Source organism: Peromyscus maniculatus, chromosome 4, assembly GCF_049852395.1.
Source record: "Peromyscus maniculatus bairdii isolate BWxNUB_F1_BW_parent chromosome 4, HU_Pman_BW_mat_3.1, whole genome shotgun sequence".
NCBI classification, from domain to species: Eukaryota; Metazoa; Chordata; class Mammalia; order Rodentia; family Cricetidae; genus Peromyscus; species Peromyscus maniculatus.
Window position 1 is genome coordinate 32174065 of NC_134855.1, and position 23440 is coordinate 32197504.

General features: G+C 38.1%; 1 long non-coding RNA gene across 1 annotated transcript; it reads left to right on the forward strand.

The window, feature by feature from the left end:
* Window positions 1-610: 610 nt before the first annotated feature.
* LOC143272694 (uncharacterized) lies at window positions 611-19546 on the forward strand. Its single transcript, XR_013050312.1, has 3 exons — window positions 611-730; window positions 7598-7769; window positions 19398-19546. It is a non-coding gene; the product is annotated as an uncharacterized LOC143272694 (long non-coding RNA).
* The last annotated feature ends 3894 nt before the right edge of the window (window positions 19547-23440 follow it).

The following is a 23440-nucleotide window of genomic DNA, read 5'->3' on the forward strand; positions in this document are numbered from 1 at the left end:
TTTAATGTGTGTTTTTTCCTGATCAAATGTGTTTCTTGTGGGCAGCATATTGCTTGGTCCTGTTCTTAATCTAGGCTCTTAAGTGACAGAATGTAATATGATTCTATTGAATGTTAGTACTCAGTTGTAAAGATAGCATGCCTGCCATGTTGTTAATTTCTTCTATTTGGAATACAAACTGTTTTTTGTTTGTTTGCTTTTCTCTTATTGATTACATTTGTGGTAATGGTGCTCTGTAATGATAAATAAATAATCACTATTTTCTCCTCCATTTTTAAGTATCTTCTCCTCCTTGTTCTCTTGGTCCTGTCTTCCTCATCCTGCTCCTCATCGTTTTCCTCTTCTTGATCTTGCCCTGGAGCCAGGATCAAACTTGTAATTCCTCTGCCTCTATTTCTGTGGGTTAGGACTACATGCACTTACAGGTCTGTATTCTTAGTGGGCTTTATACGTCCATTTGTTCATATGATGTTGGCTATGTGTGTTACAGTTCAAGATGTAGAGCACTCCTGAGCATCTTCTGTAAGAGCAATCTGCTGATAATGAATTCCCTCGGGTTTTACTTGCCTTGAAGATTCTTTGTTTCTCTTTCACTTCTGAAGTTTCTTCAGTGGTAGTCATTTTCTTTCGTAACTTCGGTAAGATTTCTGTTGAAATATTTTGAGAGTCTTCTTGAGAGATTTCTGTTGAAAAAAAATCTGCCATTAATCTGATAGGAGTTCCTTAAAAAGTAAGTTGGATTTTTTTTCTCCTGGAGAAAGATTTTAGAATTCTATTTTGTATTTATGACTGCCTGATAATGATATGATACATTAGGAATCTTTTCTGGTTAAGTTTATCTGGGACCACACGAGCTTCCTGTACACGAATATTCCTAAGAACACGAAGTTTCCAGCTGTTACTTGATTAGAAAGGTTTTATTCACACCTTGCCCTTCTCTTAGAGTTCTAAACTTCAAGCATGTGCTTCTTTTATGATGTGACATATATCTTTATTTTCTCCCCTTCCCTCTTTTCTCAGGATTGCATCTACTGCCTGGTACATGCTGGATAGTGCTCTATCACTGAGCTAAATGCTCATCTTTTTTAAACGGTTTTTTTTTTTGAGACAGCATTTCATCAAATTACCCAGGCTGTCCTTAAGCTTTTTCTATAGCCCAGGCTGGGATTGAACTGGCAATCCTCCTGCCTGTCTCAAGAACAGCTGGAATTACAGACCTGTATTAATAGAGCCAGTTTCAAAATTCTTTCTTTGGCTGGAGCAAGTCTGTTGTTTATGCTCTGGACTGTTATGTCTCATATGTCATACTGAGTCATTTCTGTATGAGTCATTCTCATGATCACATCCTCTTTGCTAGATTTCATCTCCGTAGCACCAATCCTTTTCCTAACATTATTGAGTCACCTGTTTTACTTACTTCTCACTGAGTTTCCTTATACTTGTCCTTTTGAATTTTAATATTTAAGTTATCATGTCTTTGTATGCCAGGTCGTGGAGTTTTGTTACAGAATTTTCATATGTACTTTGTTCTTTGCCCCCTCCCCACTGACACCACATTTACCTGGTGCTGACCCCCTCCCTCCCTCCCAGTAGTGCCCCCTACCCTGCTCTGATTTCACATGTATTTCATTGACCTTTCTTTCCTTATTTACCTACCTTCTTGATGAAGGAGTCTTCTCTCTTACGGTTTCTTTTCTAGTGCCCCACTCACATGCACAGAAATCTAAATCTACTTTCCGTGTTTGAAAACAAAATAAAGCATGGTATCTGTTGAACTTGCTTTCAAGCATTTTGATATTCTTGTCATGGACTGGATAGGAGCTGTCCCCCATAGGCTCATGTGTTCATGGTTTGGTAAACAGCTTGTGGCATTGTCTTGAGTTTCTGGAAGCTTAGGAGACAAGACCTAGTCTTGCCTATGTCTCAGCTGATCTTGTTTCCTCAGACTCAAAGACTCTGGGTCCTCATCCGAATCTCAGCTGTACTGCTGCTAAAAGCTTAAAAAGACTCTAGTTCCTGGTCCTTAGGCCTTACATACCTTTCTGCTTCCTGCTATCACTTCCTGGGATTAAAGGTGTGTGTCACTATGCCTGGCTGTTTGCAGTGTGGCTTTGAACTCACAGAGATCCAGACGGATCTCTGCCTTCAGAATGCTAGGATTAAAGGTGTGTGTGTCACCATTTTCTGGCTTCTATGTCTATCTAGTGGCTGTTCTGTTCTCTGACCCTAGATGAGTTTATTAGGGTGCATAATACATTGGGGGATACAATATCATCACAACCTAGCTGGTAAAAATAGTCTATAATGGATGTGTTCTTGGAACCATGTCTTGGCCTGCCCCTCCTTACCCGACTCTTTCACTCTCCTGACTTGGTATGAAGTAAATGAGCTTGCCCTGCTGTTCTGCCTCAGCATGGCCCAGAAACAATATAATCAATAATCAATTGAAAACTCTGAGACACTGTGTCAAAGTAAATCCTTTCTTCCTTTCATTGTCTCTTTCATGTATTTGCCACAGCGACTTAAACTAACACAGCTCCCCAGGGCATCTTTGAGACAGGATCTTATGTGACCTGGGGTAGCCTCAAACCTGCTAGCTGGAGGTAGACTGTGACTTTGGATCCTCCTGCTGTCACCTCCAGGATGCTGAAATGCATACTACCATATGCTGGGAATTGAACGCAGGGCTTCCTAGGTGCTGGCCAAAGACTCTGCCAGCTGAGCTACATTTCCAACTCCACAATCTTCTTTTAAGTGTCTGCTGCAGGAGGGTATTGTGTTCCTTTGGAAGCATTATGTTACCTTGCTGTTTGTTTATTGAGTCAGGATCTCACTCTAGGGTGGCTTGGCATTCGCCATGTAGCCTAAGATGTCCTTGACCTTAGGGAAATCAGCATGGGCTGAAAAGCAGTGAGCTGTATGAGGAAGCAGTCCCCAGGATATTCAGCCTCCCCATCCAGTAGTAAGCTCAGATTCAAAGGCAGCTTTTGCAGGTAGGGAGGAGCATATTCATAGTTTTCCCAAAACATCAGATGTGATTAGAAGAAAAGGAAAATAGATATGAAAACTAGAAAAGAAAAGAAAATTTCTCCTATGTTAATGATATGTTTATCTATTAACCGTTACAAATTAGATAAGGAAAATAAGCATTAAAACTAGGAAAAGAAGCTAAAATTATCATTATTGTTATATATTCTGATTTTACCTAGAAGACACAAGAGAACAAAGCCCTGAATTATTACACAGCCTGAAATTTTTATATGCAATTAAAATATTAATGTGTGATAACACATAAGGACAAATAACAGGAAGAGTTATCAAATTTAATGTAACAAAACCATTCAGAACCTACAGAAATAAAATTTCTGTGTCCTAGAAAACGATGTAGAAGATGTCTGCCTCTAATTAGTTCCCATGGTATATGTGGTATCCTTTGTATAGCTATACTTATGTTTATGTAAATAAAGATTATAGACTTGATCTTTTTATGTAAATTGATACATAAAATGGTAATTCTGATACATTTATATGTTATAAAATTCTAAACCAAAATGATAAGATGATAGCCATATCCAGCAGCAATTATTTCTATGGTGTCATTGGAATTTGGGGTCAAAGGATATGTAATGTTATTTCTATTACTCATTATATTCATTTTTATAATTAAAAATATAGTTAAACATTGATTTCCTTTTTATTGCACTCAAAACTGTACTGATATTACTCCTCAATTTTAATTATAATTTTTATTCACAATGATGGGCAGCATTGTGAATAACCTATACAAAAAAGAAGGAATATTTATTACTTTAACCACTGACCTCATTTCTTCATATATTATTAACTATACCCTCAATCGCTAATGATAAAACTTTAATTTTATTGAGACTCTGTGTCTTAGTTAGGGATACTATTGCTGTGATGAAACATCTTGACCAAAAGCAAATTCGGGAGGAAAGGGTTTATTTGGCTTACAGTTCTACATCACTGTTCATCACTGAAGGAAGTCAGGTCAAGAACTCAAACAGGGCAGGAACCTGGAGGCAGGAGCTGTTGCAGAGGCCATGAAAGAGTGCTGCTTAGTAGTTTGCTTTCCTGGCTTGTTCAGTCTGCTTTCTTATAGAACCCAAGACTCCCAGCTTAGGGATGGGACCACCCAGAATGGACTGGACCCTCCCGTATCAATCACTAATTAAGAAAATGCCCACAGCCCAAACTTTTGAAGACATTTTCTCAACTGAGGTTCCCATCTCTCAGATGACCATAACTTGTGTCAAGTTGACATAAAACTAACCAGTACACTTTGTTCAATAATATGTATTGTATAGCAGGATATATCAGAAGAATTTAAATACCATGACACCAATCAAGAATGGTAATAACTCAGTCGGGCGGTGGTGGCACACGTCTTTAATCCCAGCACTCGGGAGGCAGAGTCATGCAGATCTTAGTGAGTTCAAGGCCAGCCTGGGCTACAGAGTGAGATCCAGGAAAGGCGCAAAGCTACACAGAGAAACCCTGTCTCGAAAAACAAAACAAAACAAAACAAAACAAAACAAAACAAAACAAAACAAAACAAAACAAAACAAAACAAAAAAGAATGGTAATAACTCACTTATTAGCTTGTGAAACTTAGACTCAGGTGGCTTTAGGAGCTGCTATGGTTAAGGTGTGATTTGTACCCCGAAAGGTTTATGTTAGGGGAATTGTGGTTCCTAGTGTGACGATGGATCTAGTATAACATCAGGAGGTCATGTGACCATGGCCTTTGGAAAAGATTAATGCATTTCCTATAGGATTCTGGTTGATTTTGAGAAAGTGGGTTGTTATGGAGATACTGTACCTTCTGTAGTCTCTGTCACCTTTGTGATTTTTTCCCCCCTTTTGGCCTGGATTCATGCTATCATGCTACCTTTCCTGTTTGACTCAGCAAATGGACACTTCCCTAGAAGGTGAACAGATAAAGCCAGTCAATTCCAATTTTCAAAAACAATTATCTGTTTCTCCAGCCCCTAATCTCTTTTGCTTATAAGCACAAAACTTGGGGGTTTGAGGGCAGGGGACTGTGCATGTTTATGAATTGTGTGTACAGGTACACCTACTCATGCAGGCACATATGGAGTCCAGAGGTTGATATCTGGGTGTCTTTACTTGATTGTTTACCCACCATATTTTTTAGCTTATTTTCAGATGGACTGGCGAACCAGCGAGCCCCTGGGATCTGCCTGTCTCTGCTTCCTCCAGATCTGGAGATACAGACTGGTGTTGCTACTAAGAATTTTATGTGGGTGGTGAGAGGAAACCAAGGTCTTCATGCTTGCACAGCAACCACTTTACCCACCGAGCTCTCTCCCCAGCTCAGAAAACACAGAATGCAGCTACTTACCCAAGCACCTGAATAGGATTCTAAGTCAGTTGATGCTCTTCCCTGCACTGTGTTGTCTTTCTTGGCGAATTCTTTAGGCTTTCCTGTGGCTCATTCTGCTCCTATGGTAGACACTGTACTTCTTGCTAAGCTTTTTCTTTTTTATGATTTGGGTTTTCAAAAGGAGGAAAAGACTTTCAGCATTATTTTAAATATAGGCTGTATTGTCTCAGAGGTTGCACCTCAATTGCAGGCAAGGTGAGACATATGACTGAGATGAAGGATATAAGTCTTCTGGCAAATTAAAACATACCTGAGAGCCAAGTTGGTGGTATACACTGTAATGTAGGCACTAAATAAATATGATGAAATATTACATAAGAATGCCATTTGACATATTCTCTTTGTAATGGGATACCATACAGAATTATGAGTTGGAGCAAGGAGGAAATAGAGTCAGATGGGCACGCTCTACAAAACAGGCTACATCTTTTCCTTGCTGTATGAGCAAGGGCAGGTTACTACTTTTATTAAACTTGATTTTGCTGTTGTTGTTTTGTTTTTGTTTTGTGAGACAGGGCTTCTCTATATAACATCTCTGGCTGTCTTGAAACTTGCTCTATAGACCAGACTGGCCTTGAATACACATAGATATATCTGCCTCCTGAGTGCTGGGATTAAAGGCATGTGCCACCACCACCCAGCATGAAGCTTGACTTTTAAAACTGAACTATTTTACCAGTTTGATTTATTCTTAAATAAATAAAGAAGTGGTGGTAGATCTCTTGCCTGGACTGCATGAGACCCTGAGGTTGATTCTTAGCAATAGATGTATATATCTATATGTTTATGTGTCTGCATGTGTATTTGCACTTCTGTCTTCTTAACTTTAAAGTCATCTTGTTATTATGTATAAAAAATAATTTTCAAATGAATAAAGACAATCATACAGAAGTTCTTAGTCATCTAAATGTTCATTTTTTTTTTGCTAAAATGCTACTATATTTTAATACCATTGTTTTTAACTAAGAGACTTGATGCAAGGTAAGATTTTCTTCTATTTTATTTTAGCAAAGATTCTTTTAAGTATACAACCTGTCTTATGGCATGTTTGTTTCGTGCATAAAAATATTTAAAATTAAAGTTTGAGAATTTTCTTTGTTTCTTCATGGCTATTAGATATTTTTCTAAAATTTACTCTCTAAAACATTATTAATGGACTTTGGTGTTGCAACCAAGGAAGCAGTTGCCTATGAATTCCCTTGGAGGACAAGTCATGTCATCAATATCATCACCAATTGCTATTTTTAAACATCTGCTGTTTTGATAGACACCAATATACAACACTATTCTCCTTACTTTTCATATATTGAAATTCATTGACTTTATGTGGTAGAAATTTTTCCAAACCCAGTATTCTCTGCAGAACAATTGAGGACAATGCAAGGAATGTTTTTTTTTTTAATGCTGATATGTACTTCTATCCCTTACAAGATTTTCTTATTACCTTAATTCAATGACATTTTATAGTTTTTTTTTTTAGTTAAAACTCATGCCATGACTCAATGCTTAAACCTTCATTTGAGATGAATGCAATATATTTTATTTCTAGTAATTATTTGTGAATATATAACATGGTGCTCCAATTATTGTGATTGTACATGTGAAACAGGATGTGTGTTGTTTCATTTTTGTTTGCTATAAAATTTAGGGCATCTATTGCACATCTTATTTTATATTTTCCTAATTTTTTTATTTATTTACTAGATATTGCTTAACTATGGTAGCTAACACATCCAATGTTTTCTTTAAAAATGAACAATGTCAACTGTGAAGATTAACTCGAAGGAGTTTCAAGCTTCCATAAATACTGACTGTGATCATTATGCGCCTCAAATCCATCATACAATGTTGATAAATACTGTGATTAAGATAAAAGATAGATGAGTTGTGGTCTAATAACACAATAATAATAAAACAGCATTATCATTTCAGAAAACACACAAACACTCTTGTTCCAAATCCTGCAATATTCATATGATATGCTGAACCTCAAATTTTAGATTGAAGGAGGAATGTACTATAAAGAAAGAATGTTCAAGAGATCTGTCTTTCTCACTAACTGGAATGTGTATTATCCATTGCTTAACTATAGCTTGAAGTCAAATAATGGCATATAAAACAACAAAAAACTGTGTTCTGTTCCTGAGCTTTTTTTCTTTCTTACTCTAGCAGTGCCTGAACAAGCCTACCATCCCAATGACATGCTGGACTGGGAGATCATGCAATAATGGAGAGTGGCTGTGGTTTCTGAGATAAAAGCCCACACTTTGCCTGTCTTCTAGCTTTGGAGTTTCTGGCAGATGGTTTATTCCATGGAGAATAATAAAATCATGTTTATGAGGTAATTATGAAGTATTTGCTGTTAGGTTATTTTAAAAGGGGAGGTCCACCTTTTGTGGACCAGATGATAAAACATTTTATTATTTAGTGTTTGTTAGTATTCGCCCACTGGATTTGTATATAATACTAACTGTCTGGAGGCACTCAGGAAAAGCATCTTCCATCCCTGCTTTCTCTGAGTATGTTGCTAACTTACTGTCAATAGTAGCAATACTTTTCCTAAAAGGAGATGTTTGAAACAAATTCAGAAGCATTCTGAAAATGGATCACTGCCTGGAGAGCCAGAGCAGTAACAAAACTACTGATTTTCTGTGGCTGCTTCTAGTCCTTGTTTCTACCGATGTTTCCCATTATTGTTTTCCAGGGCACATTCCTGTGCTCTAAAAGATAGGAGCCAATGATTTTGTGGTCATATTGCAATGGCTCTCTGCTGGAAGGAGTAGTTAGTAAAGCAGCCATTAACCAAGGCAGAACACTCTGTCACGTTTTTGTCTGAGAAAAGAGAAGAGGGGATCTTATTTACAAGTCTATTTTAAAAAGAGTGTGATATTCAACACCTTTGCTAAGAGCCATAATTTGCTGGGAATCATTTGAAATGTTAGACATAACAGTTTCTTTCCTTGCCGAGATACAGTCCCACAAAGACTCAAGGTAGCATGAAATGTAGGGCAGTGATCAGCATGCTGGTGGGATATGGCTGCATGTCTAACTGTGAGGATCATCAAGTTCACTGCCTGGAGCACAAAAAACAGACAAGCTGAGACTGGAGAAGCAGAAGGGGGTAAGGAGGCAGATAACCATGGAGATGGGTATTTTGGATGATGTTTGGAGGGTGTACTAAAGGAGCAAACATGAATATTATATAGAGAGGCCACTGGAGAGTCTGCTGTAGGCATCCCACAGATGGAAATATAATCAGGAGTAGGACAATTCACAACATTGAAAGATATAAGAAGGTAGACTCACTATACATTCCTGAAAATGGAAGAAAAAGTGATCCATAACCCCAGTGCTAAAATATAACCACTACAATTCTCATCACATATTTTGTATGTTGATATCAATATTTGTATTACCATAGGCATAACTGTCATTTATTTTCTAGCAGAACTACATGTAAAGTAGAACAATGTAAACTATATAAACTAGAACTAAAGTAAAATAAAACTATGAAATAGGTAGACTTTCTTTTCATAATTTGCATTTTTAATAGGGTTTTTCTCACTTGTTTGGTCCTTGTTTTCTCTTCCCTAGATCCTCAATATCTTCCTTTAGATACTCCATCTATTTCATCCAGTTCTGACATTTAATGCCTTTATTTTGTGTATCATGAATAAGGTATCTTTCCAGATAGAACAGGAGACAGAACACTGAACCTCCCAAACTAGCCATATCCTACTCTCTTAAACATGTTAACAAACAAGCTTACATGGCAAGATGTTGTGAAGTTGTGAAGACTACTTAGGATTTAAGAGATTATCCTATAAAACATAAATTGGCTCACTGTAACTGCAAAAAGATGGAAAATTGTAGCCAGAAGTTTCTCCGGATGAATTTCTCCCATCCGTGGTCCAGCAGCCACTTATAAAATAATCACTCAGAGGCTTAATATTAATTACAAATTGTGTGGTCTACAGCTCAGGCTTCTTGCTAGCTACCTCTTACAGCCTAACTCAACCCATTCCTATTAATCTACGTTTTGCCACATGGCTTTGTAGCATTACCTGTTCTCCTCTCACATCTTGTTTCTCCTGGTGGTGGCTTGCTGTGTCTCCACTGACTCCACCCTTCTTCATCTCCATCTTCAGTTTGAATGTACGGCCTAACTTTATTCTGCCTTGCCATTGGCCAAACAGCTTTATTTGTCAACCAATGAGAGCAGCACATATTCACAGTGTACAGAAAGACATCCTACAGCAGAAAACGTGCAGAACAGTCAGAGAGTACATGAAGGTAACAATTGTATGGGTATGGAACAGATTTGAGTGTGCACTGAGATTCTATTGGCAGAGACAGAAGCAGCATGAACCAAGGTTTGTAGGTCATCTCCATAATGTACACATGGAGAGTTGATTCTATCCTAGAACTCCAGGAGGAACAATCCAGTATTAATACGTAGAGTACATTTTTGTCTTATGACCTACAGGACTATAAGATACATTTTTGTTGCTTTAAGTCACACATTTGGGCTAACTCATCCTAGCAACACTAAGAAACAAGGACAATTACTTTTGTTGCAAAGAATCTTGCAAATTTACTCTAGACTAGGTTAGTTAGTTAGCAAAGATTAATTTATTCTTTTTCCTTGGCTCAAAAGAGACTTATTCATGTTGTAGTTTCAGGAATCAGTCTGGTAGGGAAGATGTCTGAAGCTGGTTGCAGGCAGGCAAGTGGCATGCATTTGAGGGGAGAGGACCTAGTCTTCAGTTCCTCTGAACTGATCTTCAGGCTGCCCAGCATTACATTTCCATCTCTAAGCACAGTGGCATGGTCATTCAACCCAGTTCAGAACAAACTTGGCACGAGAAATACTTTTAAGTCAGGAAGGATGTATTAAAAGTTTTACATGAGTATGCATGTGTGAATACTGTGGAACACCATTTCATATACCCAGACTCATTTGTCTTTGTTTTTTTCCAACGGATGGTATATCCTGATGCTTTTTGAATGATGATCTTTCACAGTGGAAATTTCCCATGGATAGACAGCAGATGCTGACTGTGAGGGAGCTGGGGGTAGAAAGTGAGAGGGCATTTTCTATTGGCTTATGGAGCTCAGGAGTTGATAGATGATCAAAGAAATGGAGGGAATAGAAGAGCTGGGGTATCACTTGACACTTGCATTGTTTCCAAGTTATCAAACACACCATTACTCTTTTAGCTTCTGAGACACATGTGATGGGGAGACTTTCATCACGTATCACCAAAGTCTCTAAACCAAAGCTTTAGATGCCATGAGAATAAAAGCATACAAGATTACATGAAGATAAAAATGACCTATTAAGAAACTGAGGCTTCGTAAGTTCAAATTTAGTATTGGAAAATTGTTTCTGATCCAGAGAGAAGCCAGCTTAGGCACAGGTGAAGCCTGCTGCTCTCATGCACTGTCCTAAGTGGATGCTTGTGGCCATTCTGAGTGTCTGGGCTTGCTGGTGGTGTTCCAGGACTCCCTTGGAGTATAATACTGTGATCCCCTTTGAATATTTCAAAGACTGGAAAAGTGGGTCTGGCAGCACATCAGGGAGAAGGTGGTGACAGAGTATCGGATCAGATGACTCTGGAAATGATTACGGAGGGCTGGCAGGTCGCTTACACATGACCGGTGTTGAACATAGGTGATCTGTTTGAGAGACACAGCAGTGCTGACAGAGAAATGGAGCAGATTTTACCAAGCTCATTTTGTAACCTTGGGAACTGTGCCTTAGAGTTCTGAAATTACTTATCTCAGATTCCAGACTTTTTAATTTGTAAAGCCAAAGTACATCCCGTGCTTTGGACTGATATCTTATCCAAAGCTGAATCCTGCACACCCTGAACTTGTCCAACATGCTAAAGCCTAAGAATTTTCAGTTCTGAAAGAAATATAAACGAAAAATCCTGGGTCCCACCTCATTTATCCTGCTCCAGAGTTTGACATTTTTTGGGTTTGAATTAAGTTGCCCAGGGAATTCTACCGTACACTAAAGTCACTTGCTTCTCAAAATATGGTCTGTGGCTAAGTACCAACGTTACCTGAGAGTCTGCTATGAAAGCAAAGACCCATGCCAAATCTGAGGCCTTTGGATCAGAACTCACAGACCATGAGAATTCTCAGAAGGTTTCAGGCATATGAGGACTATGGGTAGAAACTTCAGCATTAAATGCTGATAAAATGTTTTTACATTGAAATTTACAAATGGAGGGGGAAACAGTTAGAACTTCAAATAGCTGCTATATTTTCCCCCCAGTGGAATCTGTTTATTTCTTCTCTGTAAGCTCTGGTCAGGGTCAAGCCAACATTGAGTTAGAGGACACACTCAGTCTCTGATACTGTGTCACTACCAGTCCTATGGCAAAAGTTGTTCCACTCCCCATAAGGGAGTGAAGCCCATCAGATAGGAAAGCTAGCTATCTTGTTATCTCTGTATTCAGTCGGCTGTACAAAACTGGACCCTCAGATAATCCTGATCAGCAGTAAGGACCGAAATTTGAGAAAGGCGAATTTGAGCAAGTGGAAAATTCTAGAAAGGGGATCCCAAGGAGGAATCGAAGCTATCACCCACATGGGGCTACACTCTGGTTTCTGGGGAGTTTCCCTTTCCAGCACTGTACTCCGAGACAGAAGGTGCCTGTTGAGGGAAGGTGCAAAGGAAAAGTTCTGATGAGCAACTGTCATTCACCCTGAAAGATCTGTGACATCCTCACTCTTGTTCACTTTTTGTCTGTGTGGAAATCCAAGTGTTTCATATGCGAGGATATTTCAGGTTTTAATTCTGAGCTTTTTTGATTGTATAGTCTATACATGATAGGTCACCTGTAAAGAGGCATATGAAATTACCTTTAGACTCACATGACTAGACATGTGCTTGGCTGATGTATTTATTTGGGATACAAGAGAGAAATAAATAAATGTCCACAGGATTGAAGCCTATAAGGAAAATAGAACAGGGATTATTTTTAAATAGAATTAATTTGAATTAATGAAAAAAAATGTTGATTTAAACACTCATCTTCATTTGCTGTGTATATACATAAATATTTTTTCCTACTATTGAAACTTGCCAAATTATGGAAGAATTAAACAATCATAACATTTCTCAAAGGATTACATGCTTTGTATTTAGTTAAAAAAAACCTTGGAGTTTTGATGTCTTCTATATTTAATCTTAGAGGATGAATATAGAAAATGGGATAGAAGAGGATGTTTTAAATCTACTTTGAGGCAAAGGAATTCCTCTCAAAGCAATCAGACTCCAGGAAGGCATTAGCACACCTTTGAAAAGTGAAGGCAGACAGTATTAAACTTTTAAAAGCTTTCTTTGAAGGAATGTGGAATTGGTTAATATCATTTTAGAGAGGTGAGAGAAAAGGGATTGTGTTACATTATTTATTCTTGAATCTTTGAAGGTAGATTTTTTTTTTCTTTTCTCAGCTGGTTCATTTTAGTGTTAATGAGCATTAAGCTCATATATCAAAGAGAGAATAATAAACCTTTAAATGTCAGTCTAAAGGAGGTCTTTATTTTTCTCCTTGCAACTGTGAAACTCTGAAGATAATGTAAGACATGCAGACCCGAAAATTGACCTGAGAATGCATAGAGACGGGCCTGGACGAGGCAAGAAATTGCAAAGTATTTTTTAAAATAATGGATTTTGACTGTATACCGAGCACACAGTGATTTTGACTGTATACCGAGCACACAGTAGAGAGAGAAAATAATACACCCTTGAGGGATTGACAATATGGAATTAGAAATGTGGTACAGATTTTGAAATAGAGCCCATTCTATTTATCCTTTAACTGATAAATGTGATCATTTAGTTCCTAACTCTATTAGAATCTATAATAGTGGGCTAATTGATGATTTGGAAAGCAAAAATAATTAGTTTGCATCTAATAGAAAAGCAGTAAAGGAAGTAAGTACTGAAGAATCATTCTGTGCAGCAGTGAAGAACTAAATCTTTGTAGTGGTCTGCTGACCTCACAAACAGTGAATGTGCTTTGAGTTTGAAGCTGCATAACCTATTCTGTTTGAAGACAGCAAAAGCAGATTTGTCTGAATGAGTGTCACAATGTGTCAACTGGAAAAAGAGATCTGCCTTAGAAATATCCTTAAAATTGGGCAATTCAACACATTCGCCAGAGAGACAAATGAGGATTCTAGAATAGAACACAGACTAGAACAGGAAGGATTTCTCAGTGAGGCCCCAATGCACCCAAACCAGGCCAGCTCTGAGTGCACATCCAGGGAGAAAGTGGCCGGTACACAAAGAAACCAAGAGTACTAAAGCCCATTTCTCAATTGGACTGTTGGTCGTTTTGATGTCTAATTTCTTGAGTTCCTTATATATTCTGGATATCAGTCCTCTGTCACATGTGGGGTTGGTGAAGATCTTTTCCCATTCTGTAGGCTGTCGCTTTGCCTTGTTGACCGTATCCTTTGCTCTACAGAAGCTTCTCAGTTTCAAGAGGTCCCATTGATTGATTGTTTGTCTCAGTGTCTGAGCTACTGGTGTTATATTTAGGAAGTGATCTCCTATGCCAATGTGTTCAGGACTACTTCCTACTTTCTCTTCTAGCAGGTTCAGAGTAGCTGGATTTATGTTGAGGTCTTTGATCCACTTGGACTTAAGTTTTGTGCACGGTGACAGATATGGATCTATTTGCAGCCTTCTACACATTGATATCCAGTTATGCCAGCACCATTTGTTGAAGATGCTTTCTTTTTTCCATGGGAATGGGGGGGGTGGGCTGGGGGGAGGGGGAGGGGGACGAGAGGGGGAGAACAGGGGAATCTGTGGCTATTATGTGGAACTGAATGGTGTTGTAAAATAAAATAAACAACAACAACAACAAAAAAAAAACAAAAACAAAAACCAAGAGTAAAGGTGCTTCCTTCCTTCCCCACCAGCGAAGCCCTGCCGCTCTGCTCCTGCTGCTGTTCTCAGAGCAGCTCTTCGTGCTCTTTGTTCTACATCAGATGACTTTCTAGGGAAGTTTTCTTGATGTGTAGGAAGTCCTTAACTTTAAACAACCAACATAAAAGAATGAAAGCTGCACAAACCCTGACGAGGCTTTGCCAGGGAGACACACCCCAAGCAAAGCTACCCACACATCTGGTAACTGCTTTGAGAGGTGTGGGGACCATGCCAGTCCTCCAACCAAAACATCTGTCACTACGATGAATTTTCTCTTTGAAATATCCAGTGCTTAAAATTTGTTAGCGCTTAGAGTTTCCTGTGTGAAAGTAAAATTGTAGGAGATTAGTGACCATTTGTGCCACATTGTAATAATTTTAAAGATTTATTTTTATTATTTTAAATTATGTCTATGTATGGTTTTTTTTTTGGGGGGGGGAGCATATGTGAATGTGAGTGTAGTTGCCTGCAGAGGCCAGAGGCATCAGGTACCCCTGTAGCTGGTGTTACAGGTGGTCGTCAGCCTAGAAGTGCTGGCAATGGAAGCTGGGTCCTCGGCATGAGCAGTACACACACGGAACCACTGAGCTCTCTCTCTAGCCCCCATGGAAACTCAATTCTAAACAAGGAAATTTCGTCATATTCCAACTAAAAAGCAGAGAAGTTATGTTCTATTTTACCTCAGTGCAGCTGACCTATATGTTGCGCAGATGGTCTTAACTGGGGGCATCATAGAGCTATGATGTATCCTTTCCTTTTTGCTTTTATTTATCCATCTCTTCCTTTGCTGTGGTCTTTGCTTTTATGGTTTTACTGAGAACCCTGTGCTTTCCACCTACAGAAATGTGAAGCGCATCTCCCCTAAAGCACACAAAGCCTCTTCGTGTCACCAGGCCCTTCTCTGTTTGCCAATCCAGCCCTCACATTCACAAACTTCCATGTTCTTGGGCACCCAGTGTCCTGCTCTTGCTAGCAAAGGATCCAATGGGTAATCCACTGTAAGCTGTTAGTGATCTACTGTGTGGTTCCTGATGCATGGATGACTGTGTCTGCCAAGAAGAGAACAGAAAGAAAGCAAAGCCAACACTCAACCACCCAAGAAAATAATAGCTAAAATCATTCAGGGAAAGGAGAATTGGGAATAGTTTGGGTGACCTTTAACATATATCAGATAGTTCTGCTTCTGTGTAGAGCTAGCACAGTCTGTCTGAGTAAGGAAGTCTGTGTGTATGTTACGAGGGCTAGGGTAAATGCTTTTTGAAGATTATACTTACATTTTTGTAAAGCCAGTGATGTTCCAGACCTGTCCACCTTTCCACTCTCAAAAGCAACCTGCTTTAAAGCAAAGAAACAGGCTCTTTAAGGACAAATGTATTACTACCCTGTAACAATAAGTATAATGCCATCCAAACCTAGATAATACTTTTAATTAAAAAATTGTATTTACACAGTATAGCCTTTTTCCTTTAGCTTAAATAAATGAAGATATGTTGCACTGTAAAGAATATTGATGGGATGAATATGGGAAGGATATACGATAAAAACAAGGAAAATAATCTAGTTTTAAAGCATGGTGGTCTGTTTCCATGTAAGAATGCTGAATTAGGGTGTTGTCAAGAAATAGCTTATTCAAACTTGGCAACTGAAGAGAATTTGATAAAGAAACCTAAGAGCAGATGGGACTTTCAGAGAAATCTGGAAGGAATATTGCAGCATGAAAGAACTAGCAAGAATGGAAACTCTTAGCCAACCTGGGCCTGAAGGGGCCAGAAAGAAATCAGGGAAGTAACTTCCTGCCTGAAACTGTCCGACAGGCTGCGGCCTACAGCAGAGAATGCAGCTAAATCTTGGTTATCTGACAGCAGAGAGCTGGAAAAATAAAATCCGTGGGCAGCTCTCCTGCCATGCATTCCTCCCCACCCCCACTTCTCTAGCAAAATCCACTGGGAATGCAGGAAACAAGGGCCTCATCAATATAAACAGTACAGCTCAGCCTTTGGAACACAGAGCTTAGTGAGCAGGAGAGGTGATGGGGGACCTAAGGGATTATACTCAACACAATTGCCTGCTGGCAACTTATCAAATTCAGCTTACCTCCTTACAAAATTTTATGCATAAATTGTTAATTTTTCCATATTCAAGTTAAACCTTTGTAGCGTTTCAGCCATCTGTTTACTGATATTTCCCTGGGGTATTGTCATGTCTCTTTTATTCTTACTTAGTATCAGTAGTTTCAGGCATCGCCTCATCTCCTTTACCTTTATCCCCTGTTGCCAAGTACAGTCACAGCTGTTCCTGGTGGATCGCAAACTTAGGAAATACTCGAACAGATAGTTTTGCTTCCCAGAGTCTTTGTAGAGTGGGAGGGCTTTCCATGGGATTTTAGGGGACATCAGATATGTTCTCAAATCACTGTTATGGGGTTTGGTATGAAGACGTTAAAAGTTGGTGGGTCATGAAGAAAAGGGAAGTAGAAATTATGCTTTCATTTGAACTCCACTAGTTTGGTTCAACAAATCATGGAGATCCACTACTTATTATTCCAACCTAAAAAAAATGACTTTAAAAAATGAATTCAGATTGAGGTACCTAGTGTAAGCAGATAATGTTGTTATCAGAAGACATAGGTTATCAAGCAAAAATTCCAACACAAGCCATGGGTCATCTCCCTGTTTGTCAGGGAGGCTCAAGAGGTCTCAAAGACAACACAGGCTATTGACATTGTATAAGATGAGTTGCTAAATGGTCTTATTAATAAAAAAAAAAAACAGAACCAGATATTGGATAGAAACTGAGAGATCAGAAAAGTAGAAAGAAGCCAGGCATGTTCTTACCACTTGGAAATTCACAGCCAAAGAGATCTACTTCGTGTATACCCATGCTTATATGCCTTTCTGTTCTTTATCTCCCTTCCTCTCTCCACCCAGCTACATCACTTCCTGTCTGTCTGTACAGACCTCCAGACCTCTATGGTTAGTGCTGGGATTAAAGGCATGTGTCACCATGCCTGGTTCTGTTCCCCAGTGTGGCCTTGAACTCACAGATATCCGGATGAATCTCTGCCTCCCAAATGCTAGTATTAATGGCATGTGCTATGATTGCCTGACTTCTGTGTTTAATATAGTGGCTGGCTCTTCCCTTTGATCCTCAGATAAGCTTTACTAGGGTGCACAATATATTGTGGGATACAATATATCACCACAACATTGCCCTTGCTTATTCTCCATAATTACTTGGTAGGGCCCTATTTTGGAAGACTGCACACTTTGGCTTAAGGACATAAAGAAATCAGGTTTAAGATGATGGAAAACTTGTATCCACTGGCTATCTTTTATAGTGCTAGAAGCTGCTATGCAGGCTGCTGCGGGAAAAGTACATTAAAGGTCTTACCCAACATTGGACCTTACATGCTACAATATCAACCTTCCAGGTGAGAAATGTCCAGTGGTGTAGTAGTGGCACAACCTTTATGGGGTAACTAACCACATTCTGATAGGATTTGATGCCTGATCCACAAAAGGGAATTTTATACCTGGTACTATAATTTTGATCAAAAGCCCCTAGAATAGAATCTACTATTGTAATTTTGTTAAACGATCATGTCAAAGTGACTTTTAAGTATTTCTCTTTATGCCCATAGACCTGGGCTCCTTTTAACATCGGTCAGAGAAACTTCTTTTCATAGTGAGCACTGGTCAGTACAGAGACATGCAGCTGGTCAATATGCTGAGAAGGTATGGAGTGTTCAGCCATAAACAGGGTGTTTTCATCAATTTCTCCATTCTCCGCAAGACTCAGGAAATATCACAGAAGAAGAGGAGGAAAGTATGTAAAATTTACAGGACAGGAACAAATGCTGTGAAATTCTGTCTTCTGGACAGGGCATGGCTAGTGCACTCATAAACTCATACCATCTGTGGTTAATTTCAGAAGACCTACATAAGATCAAGCTAGCCAAAATTTGATAAAGATGGGTAGATAATCTCCATCCTCAAACCCACCCACCCACTGAAGAGATATTGGTAATTGACAGCTACTTGGGAGAGGCAAATCATTCTTCTTTCTTAGAAAGTAGCTACTAGTATATTTCCAATGTATCAGTGGATGCTCCATAGCCCTTCACATATGAACAGCACTCATTGGAGTTTATAAGTTCTTAAAGAGAAAAAAAAAGCCATGAAATAGCAGGGCAAGTGTTGAATAGATGGGATGAATTTAAAAGATGAAATGGGGAGGTGTATACCATTTTTTTTCTTTCTATACATGTATGAAATTCTCAGAAAGTAATAAAACTAAGAAGGAACACTGGAAGATTCACAGCTTCATAGTCTTAGAATGCTTATAATACTTAGATTTTACTTATTCTTTCAAATCCCTTCTAAGGGGAGTTTTCTAAATAATATGAATGATATGGGTAAAATCTTATCATATAGTGATGGATGGAAGTAGAAAGTATAAAGGAAAAGAATTCTAGATATGAGGGCCAAATATGGAGAAAATTTGAAGTATTGACTATGAAGAAGTTGAAACATCTACATTATAAAAGAAACAAAAAAAGCAAAGAAAGTTGCTGAATGCTATGTATTTACAGCCTCATAATTTTTCATGAATGTAAGTGTGTGGGGTCTAATTTATCTCTTATACACATGAATATTCAATTTCCCAACACCATTTATTACAGTGACTTTTCCCTTTATATGCCCTTGATATATTTGTCAGAAATGAGTTGTTTATAAATGAATGGGTTCACTTATGGTATTTTTATTACATTTCATTGGTCTTTGTGGTTCTTTATATGATACTACCACATTGCCTCAATCACTATTCTTTAGAGAATTCTTTGAAGTCACATAATACGATATTACCTGTTTGTTCTTTTTAATGTTTATGTTATTGATTGCAACATATATATTGTGTTTATCACAAATAAAAAAGAAGTGATTAGGTTGGTGGATCACAGTTAACATTTAAGTAAAATATCTCTATTTATATGTGTTTTTTTTTTTATTCTAGCATAAAAAGTATCAAGTTTCCTTATGGCATTTCATACTGACTTGATTTTGGTTGAGCCTTCCCTGAAAGGTATGTTCTCTTTTGTTTAAAATTAAATGGAAATTTGGAGAATTGGGGGTTTTGATATGATTTTCAGGAGTTGAAAAATTGTGAACACGATATAAGAATTTTGATATGATTTTCATTGACTGTTGCTTGCTTTGGGTTTTATATATACTGTTTTGTTTTGTTTTCCTTTGCTTTTCTGACAATTTTACACAAGCCTATGATGTGCTGTGAGTATATTCCCCTCACTACTCTCTCTTATCCCTTCCCCATTCTTACAGATACCTCCTTCCGTCATTGTTGGTGCAGGAGCCACAGCTGCTATGTGATCCTCATTGCAATGACCCATGTCTTGTTCAGTTAAAGCACTTCATAGCACATATAAACAGCCTTCTGCTCTTAACATTTTTTTTCTGCCCTATTTTACACAATGCTCCTTGGCCTTGGAGAGGGTGTCATAGATGTTCAGACTAGAGCTGAACACTCAAAAATCACTTACCTTCAGCACTTTGTCGGGTTATGAGTTTCTGCTTCAGGCATCACCCACTGTAAAAACAATCTTCTCTGACATAGGCTGAGATCAACACTAATCTATGGATATAAACATAAATACTTAGAAGGCAGTTTGACTCTATATCATTTAGAGATGTATCAATAGTGGAATCTGTCTTAGGATCCATGACCTCTCAGGTATAGGCGTTGGGCCGGGTTTGCAATACCAGGCATTAGCACCTGGAGATGGCTTCAAATATGATCCAGAAACTGTTGGTTGGTTGCTTCCCAAACAGCCATGCCGCTGTTGTACCAACTAAATATTTTGCCTGGCAAGACAGTACTATAGCCACGAAGGGTCCACACCTGGGTAAGACAAAATATGACTTCCCTTCCCCAAAAACTGTCATTGCACTTTCTGATACTATGAATTCTACCCAACAAGAAAGTCTTAAAAGTGTGAGGGATTATAGTGAAACACATGTGATATGAAGTGGGCAGGGGGTATTAAAAGTAGAAAGGTTTAGATGGGAATACAGTCAGGAATATGGGAGAAAGGATCAATCAAAATTAAGGGTATACAACATGACATATAGTAACCTACCACTTTAAAAACTAACCATATAAACTAATATATAATATTATTATATAAAATACATTAATATTATTATATTTAAGATTATATATTAAAATAATATAATATATGTCAATAAAAAAGAGTTTCAATAGAGGCACTCTGTATGGATGGAGAAAGCTTTTCCCAGAAGCCAGACTATTTAAAATCAAATCCCCAATGCCAAATGCAGAATACCTCCTTATGGTTTAATGATCATGGAGCCCTGAAAGGTTCCCAAAGCAATACAGGCTATTGCCATAGTCCTCAGTTGCCATCTTTGAACTACATGGTTAGATTGTACTGCTGAAGGCAACACACAGTTTGGTTACAGGAGTCAAGATTTGAATCAATACAGAATGCAAGCTTTCAATAACACAAATTTTAAAGAGAAGAAAAAGAGAGACCCGATTTGACAATGGCACAGGCAGAAGGATTTCTGAGAACACCTTTTCTTTACTATGTTTGGATTAGTACTTGGCCTTGGACCAGAGGAGTCCCTAGATGACAGTTCGGAAAAATTTCTGTTGTATCGTATCAGCAGCCCTAGACTCTTTGCGATTCACACTTATAGGAAACCTAGAACTAGTGAATATATGCTGAAACTGGCAAGCTAAAGAATGCTAGACCGAACCACAACTGGGAAGGACTTGGTGTGCTGGGAGCCTGGGTGGGGGCAGAGACTGCCGTGGAATATCGACGGGGACTCCAAGCAGCGCTCCTGGATTGAAGGATTACATAAAATGGGTCCATTATTGATAACCAGACTCCCAACTGCAAATAGTTCAGGTCCATATGTATTTACTACTGCATTCTACTAGATTTTCAATGATGAACTAATACCAATCCCTCTCAAAAAGTCCATAAAGTAGAAAAGGAAGGAACACTTCCAAAAACTACTTTTACAAAGTTAGTATTAATGTAGCATCAAGACCAGATAAAAACTCATCCTGGTGCAGTCACCTGATTTTTGACAGTAAACCAAAAATATACATTGGAGAAAATGACAGCCCACTTATCAAATGGTCTTGGGGGAACTGGATATCTACATGCAGAAAAATTAACTAGATGTCTATCTCTCACCTTGCATTGATTTTAGTGTAAGATCAACTCCAAACTGAACAAACATCTAAATGTAAAACCTGACCATGTGAAGAGGCTTTTAAAGTGCAAGGTAGGGGAAACACTCCAAGATGCAAGCATAGACAAGGACTTTTAAAATTGTTAAGGCAATGAGGCCAACAGCTGATGAATGGGACTTTATGGAACTTAAAAGCTCTGTCTTGCCAAGTAAACAGTTTAGTAAAGAGATAGAATACACAGTGGAAGAATGAATTTATAGAAATACATCTGGCAGATAATTAATAACTGTGTTTTAGAATATGTAAGTACTCAAAATACTAAACAGAAAGAAATCAACAATAAATAAATGGGCTAATGAAATGAATAATTCTTGAAAGATGTAATGAAAATGCTCAGTAAACATGAAAAAATTTTAAATTTCACCAACAATCATATAAATAGACATAAAAATCTGCTTTGAGGTTTTATTTCGCTCTAATCAGAATGACAGTCTTTATTCCACCTTATTCCAAAAATAGGAACATTTCATGTGGAAGGAAGGGTTTGGGGTTCTCTGGAATTGCAGTTATGGACAGTTGTGGGCATTTTGTGTTGGTGTTGAAGTCTGAACCTCTTGGTATCATTTCACTAGTGATTCCTAGATTTTTTACAGATACATAAAATAGTGCATGTACATACGAAGTGAAAGTAGAAGTGAGGTTGTCTTGGCTGACAAAAGGGACTAAGGGGAATTGGGGAAATATGGAAGAGGAGGTGAAGGGGAAGTTCTAGTTCAACACACACACACACACACACACACACACACATATATACACACACATATATATGATTTTAAAATAAAGTAATCAAAAGAAAAAAGGAGAATTGTTTACATCCATGGTTATAAATAATTGGTAGTCCTTAAAGTTTAGAGGACTTTGTAAAGTATCATTTGCTAGGTCTCTCTCCCCAAAAACACTGATCCAGTTCATCTGAGGTCTTGGTATTGGAAAAGTTTAGATGTTTCCCAGTAAGTTTATTGGTATTGATCTAAATCTACCTTGAGGAGAATTCAGTGTTAACCATTTTTTTTTAAACATTGCAGTTCTCATCAGTTATAGTAAAGTTAGAGAGCTTGCCATTTTTTAAGGGATTTCAGTCACCAGGAAGTTTAACATACCTTCACCAGACTACCCCGCCTTCGTTTAAAATTTATCACCTCATCCTACCCTTTGAAATCTACCTTGGAATGATCATAAAGATTATTACCAAAATATGTAATGACCAAGTTACTTTGTCAGGCATGCAGTGTGAAGGGCTTTGTGTGTTATTTTGAGCCTTAGAATCATAAGTCAGTAGAATCTGTGATGTGAAGCTTGTGACCCACAAGCTTTTATAATATTGTGGTTATTCATTTCTCTAGTTATTGCTGTTTTGATCTTGCCCACTCTCCCCAGAAAACAGCTTGTTCCCTGTTTCATTGTCTATGTGGAGGAAAAACAGTCTGGCCATTAGCATATTTGGTTAGAATTGTATCACTGATGTTGTGGGAAGTTATGCATTAAGAAGAGGTTAGCTGATATCAGATTATTTTCCTTCTGCTGGAACTTACCATGAATTGCTCTTCTGTAATATCATGTTTCACATTTATATATAGCCAGTCACATCTGCTTGGTAATTAACAATTTGGTTTATAATTTTAGTCATGTGACAAATGGCACTACATTTTTCATTATTTATGCTAAACTTCTATACAATTATTAGTATGTTTATATTCATACTTTCCTTTGAAAAAAATTTATGCCTTTTAAATATTTTTTATGATGATTGT